Below are 6,000 nucleotides of genomic sequence, written 5' to 3'. Positions count from 1 at the left end.
AGACAGGATTTATTCCTGTCAGGAAGCTAGAGATTACTCCATTTGGGCTATACAACTTATTCACTCTAGCCAGGACCAAGTACCCTACCTTATTTTATCCACAGGTGCTGAAAAAGCATTCAACCATGTAGATCAGTTTTACCTTAGGGCAATACTAGAGACTCTGGGCTTGGGACTGCTTCTGTGGATCATGATTCTGTACACGACTCCTAGTGCTCGGGCTAGGGTTAATAGCCTATTTTCTTCTTGGTTCTCCATACGGAATTGCACAAGACTGGGGTATCCTCTTTCACCACTCCTCTTTGCTTTGGTCATGTAGCCCTTTCATTGGACTATACAGGCCAATATGGGTATCAGTGGGGCCTACTGAACACAAGCTATCAGTTTAAGCTGATGTTGTCCTGTTTCCCCTTATGGACACACTTGTCTCATTGCTTAACCTGATGAGGGAACATCCTATTTTTTGGTAGGATACCCAATCTTACGAGTTTAATAAGTCCGAAGTTCTACCTATTACTCTACCTGAGACACTAGCTTCTACTTTACACGGGGCCTTCCCTTACACCTGGGCTAGGTCCTCCCTGAAATACTTGGGGGTCCAGCTTACTTATCGCTTTGAGATGTTGTATTCTAATAACTATCCTACTCTATTGAGCATTATGTGTAAAAACTTGTAGACCTGGACAAAAACAACTGGGTTGTGTTAACATTATTAAAATGAATGTCCTCCCTACAGTACTTTTTCTTATGCAAATGCTGCCTGTGCTCTTAACCAAAACTGGGGGGGGGTGGAGTTGGACTTTCTGACATCTACAAGTATTACAGGGATATTGCTCCCCAGTTGATTTTTAACTGGTGTTTTGGTGCCCACACCAAACTATGGATCTCTTTGGAGAAATGGTTGGCGAGATGTAATTTATCTTATTCTTGTGTCTTTTCCCCTATGCTAGCATTGTGTCCACAGTAGCATTTGCGTAGGCAGAGCAGAGTAGGACTGGCCATAGAGGGATTACTTTGATGCAGTTGGCCAGCTTAAGCATGTATTGCAATATGTGTGAACTAAATATCCCTATTTATTGCATAGTCTGCTTGAAAGGGTATATACCAGTGTGCAGAGGTTCCTTCAGAATTTCTAGTGTTAATATGTGGTTACACCCCTTTAGCACCTGATGGATAAATGCATGCGCTAGCTGTTGGGATTTGAGCACAGGTACCTCTTGTTTGATGTAATTTATCTTAACCAAATATTCTCTCTGGCCTCTCTTTATCCCTGCTTGCTCCATTGGAAGGTTTCCCGTGGTTCTTTCCTGGGAATGCATGGCCTTTTTTGGATCATGGGCTGTTGATCATAACCCTAGCTGTGGTAAGTTCTTTGAGGATGATAGCTTACTCCCATTCAAGACACTTAGAGATCATTTTGGGAGCTTTCCCATGGATTTCTGGTGCTATAAGCAGCTACACCACTTTATTGCTATTTATGGCTGTTTCTTTAGGGAGGTGTCCACCCCCAACGTATATGAGTGGCTGTTTAAGGAGCCCTTACCCCGTCCTCCTCACCTGATCTTGGAACTATACAAACTGCTGAGTTCGGTTCCTGATACTGTGAAACCTGCTTTTGTTTGGGAGTGGGAATGTAACCTTGAGGTGGAGCTCTCAACAGAACAACTTGCACACCTTTATCAATAGACACATTCCAGCTCCATCGACGCCAAGACTCAGAAAACTAATTATCAGTTGCTGACACGCTGGTATCATGTGCCTACAGCCTTGTCTTGTATTTACCCTTCAATTTAAGATCTTTGTTAGAGTGTCTGTGGCAAGTGTGGCATGTTCCTACATCTGTGGTGAGCAAGTCCTGCGATTCGCCACTTCTGGACTGATATTAATCCCAGAAAAAAATGCTCTTGATTTAGATATTCCGATGTCTCCGGTTCACTTTCTGCTCCATGTACCTACCCTCCCGCTTTGTCATTATAAGCAATGCTCCTTACCGTACCTGCTAAATGTGGCCTAACGATTAATAGCTATATATTGGAAATGGGCTCATGCCCCCAGTTGGGAAGACTGGATTAGGAAAGCGAATGAGATCATGGAAACTGAGGACTGAATGGCAACTTGCATGGGCAAACAAGAGTGTTTCATAAGTGTCTGGGTGATATGGCAAGATCACACATCTGACCACACCTTGCTTAAAGTATCTCATTAATTTGTGTAGCCATTGCATGGTTCTGGTGTCTTTCTTTTTGTCCCAGCCTTGGAGTCTATACCCCCCCTTTTTTTCAGAGGTACAGGTTGGTGTGAGTGATTACTGTCCTAGTATTCTAAATATAGGTGTCCACCTGTTAATGAGGTATGTTACCTGCCCCTTTTAATTTTTTTGTTTGTTTTTGTTTTTTCTTATTTCCTCAGCACTTTATTTAATCTTGAAGTCTACAGTTTTGCTTACATACAGTAGTTAAATAGTTAGTCTGGTTGAAAAAAGCCATAAGTCCATCTAGTTCAACCAATAAAAGGGGAAAAAAAAATATTCAATCCTATACCCACAGTTGATCTAGAGGAAGGCAAAACAATCCAATAAAGTTTGATTGAATTTGCTCCAGCAGGGGAAACATTTCTGATCTCCCAAGAGGCAATTGGATATTCCTTGGATCAACTTTATATATAAATATTATTATCCAGTTATATTGTATACATTTAGGAAAGAATCCATACCTTTTTTTAAAATCTACTGAGCTGGCCAGAACCAGCTCTTGAGGGAGCCTATTCCATATTTTCTCTGCTCTTACTGTGAAGAAGTCTTTATTTATTTGGAGAATAAATCTCTTCTCCTTCAGAAGTAAAGCATGCATCCTTGTCCTCTGTGATGTCCTTAAAGTGAATAACTCTACACCAAGTTCACTATATGTATCACCTATGTATTTATACATGTTGATCATATACCCCTTTAATCTCCTCTTCTCAAGAGAGAAGAATAAATTCAGTTCATCTAATCTTTCCTCATAGCTGAGCTCCTCTATGCCTCTTATCAGTTTGATTGCTCTTCTCTGCACTTTCCTCAGTTCCCCAATATCCTTTTTGTGAACTGGTGCCCAAAACTGAATTGCATATTCCAGATGAGGTCTTACTAATGATTTGTACCAGGGTAAAATGATATCTCTCTCTCTGGAGTCTATATCTCTCCTAATACAAGAAAGGATTTTATCCGCTTTAGAAACAGCAACTTGGCATTACATACCACTGTTAAGCTAATGATCTACAAGAACTTCCAGATCCTTCTCCACCATTGACTCCCCAGTTGTACTCCCCCCTAGTATGTATGATGCATGCATATTTGTAGCCCCCAAGTGCATAACATTACATTTATCAACATTAAACCTCATTTGTCACACAGTTGCCCAAATGAACAGTGCATTGAGGTCGGCTTGTAAGTTGGAGATATCCTGTAAGGATGTTATTCCACTGCATAGCTTGGTGTCATCTGCAAAGACTGAAATTGTACTTTTAATCCCAGACCCCATATAATTTATAAATATATTAAAAAGTATGGGTCCCAACACTGAACCTTGGGGTACACCACTAACAACCCTGGACCATTCAGAGTATGAATCATTAACCACTGCTCTCCAAATTCGGTCTTTTAGCCAGTTTTCTATCCATTTACAAACTGATTTTTCCAAGCCTGTAGACTTTACCTTTTACATTAGCCGTGTGTGGGGAACTGTGTCAAACACTTTTGCAAAATCCAAGTATACAGTACTACGTCCACAGTCACTGCTTTGTCTAAGGTTTTGCTCACCTCCTCGTAAAAAGAAATCAGATTTGTCTGACAACTTCGATCTTTCATGAATCCATGCTGTCTGTTACTTAAAATATTTTATTCTAGTGAGAACTCATATAGGTGGTTTTTCATTAAACTCTCTAGTATCTTCCCAACTTTAGAGGTTAAATAACAGGTCTGTAGTTACTTTGGTAAAGACTTTGGTCCTTTTTAGGTACCACATTAACCTTATGACAATCCAATGGTACTTTGCCAGTCATTAACAGTCTCTAAATATTAGAACCAATGGCTTTGAAATGACAGAGTTTTATTCTTTTAGGAGCCGTGGGTGTATGCCATCAGGTGTCTTATGCCCCTACAATGTTGAAGTGCCCCTCACATCGATGAAAGTTGACTATATTTTCCAGCAGATGAGCCCCCTTATTATTTTGTTGCAAGTTTTTGCACTTTTGGGAAATCCTAGTTCATTGTTACAGTTACTGTATTTGTTGACTCCTTAATTGTATTATGACTTTACATGGTGAAAAGGTGTTGCCTTGTTGCTGATTTCAATGACTGCAATGATTTGTTTACTACTATTATTGTATTTTGTGTGTTTCATTTTTGTTTGAAAAACTTTCTTTACAGATTACATAAAAATAAAGTGAAGGGTCAAACACTTAGGTCAAATAGTTCTGGATAAACTGGGACTATCCAAGAAAATCAAAAACATTTTCTAACTATGGCAAAATGCTTTTTATGTCACCTGATTGCAATATGTGCTCATAGACTCATAGGCTGGGAAAACAGTAAACCATGGCATTATCTCTACAGCTGTAAGGAGAATAGAATTTAGGCCTACCATTCCCAAATAATCATCTCAGGAATTGGCGATGATTGATTTCATATAATAACATATTGGCTCATTTTTACTGACTTTAATATTTTTATGCAAATCTGCTTGTATAATTATCTACATTCTAATGAACTTGTCAGGGTATGCGCACATCCTATGCGCAGGTGCAGAACCCCTGTTAGCCCTGCTTGTGGCTGATTAGAAAATGCACGTGCGCTCAAGTGCACATGCACAACGGTGCATTGGCACCAGGTGGGCTATTTAAGATGGGCTAGTGCCTTGCATTAGTGCTGTTTGGCTTATTATTTTTGAGCACCCATGCATCCTGTTAGCTGTGATTCTGTTGCTGATCTCATCTGTTATTGACCCTGCTTGACCGCTGCAAGTACCGTCCCCTGGCCTACCTTTTGACTATTCTTCTGCCCGCTGTTCATGCTTACTCTGCCTGCTAGTTGCCGACGCGGACCACCTGACCTTGCCTTACTCTGCTCCTGCGCTGGAACCAGCTTATCCTTGCCAGTATTCTGCACTTCTGCCTGCTTGCCATCTGGCAGTCTGCTCCTGCCAGAGTGTCAGCTGCCAAGCCATTCCTGTACTCCTGCCTGTGTGCCATCTGCCAGTCTGCTCCTGCCAGATTGTCATCTGCCAAGCGATTCCTGTACTCCTGCCAGCGTGCCATCCGTCTACTGCTCCTGCACTTCTACCAGCGTGCCAGCTGTTCCTGCACTTCTGCCAGTGTGCCATCTACCAGCTGCTCCTGCATTACTTATGCACACCAACATCCATGTACAGATGTCCTACCAGGCACTTGTGCACCTCTTTGCTCTTGCGCTCCCTGTTACTCTACCAGGGCCCCTGAGCCAGAGCTGTAAGGGAGGCCTTCTTCTGCACTTCGGGTTCTACCACCAGGTACATTACAGCCACCAGGTACATTACAGAACTCTTCACATGGAATACAGTTATCTTTTATGAAGACAAGTGGACTTTGTTGTCAGTGGGCACTTTAAAAGCTAAGTTCACCTTTTACAAAACAATAATAAATGCATATCTTGTTGCAGGTAATAATGTGCATTTATTATTTTTTACTTTTCAGCCTGTAAGACATTGCACTCAGATCGCAGCAGATCACAGGTGCAACTCCAGCCTCCTGCAGAAACTCTCTCTAGCTTGTACGGGCAGAGAGGAACTGAATGGCAGCAAGAATCAATGAACTACGTAGACATGTACAAGCACCCTAGCAGTTCATTGAGAACTACAAGCAACTTGCCGCTAAGGCCAAAGGTAGATGTAGTTCATTCATAAATAGAGGTCTGTGAATGAATGACAACGTTGTGTGGGTGGAGACCTGCATGGTCGCACTACTTTTAAATTCTGACAGTGGGAGCAG

This window comes from Staurois parvus, unplaced genomic scaffold (assembly GCF_062004578.1).
Source record: "Staurois parvus isolate SC_StPar_1 unplaced genomic scaffold, SC_StPar_1.0 ptg000396l, whole genome shotgun sequence".
Lineage (NCBI taxonomy): Eukaryota > Metazoa > Chordata > Amphibia > Anura > Ranidae > Staurois > Staurois parvus.
The sequence above is the reverse complement of the archived record's forward strand: the minus strand, read 5'-3'. Positions refer to the sequence as shown.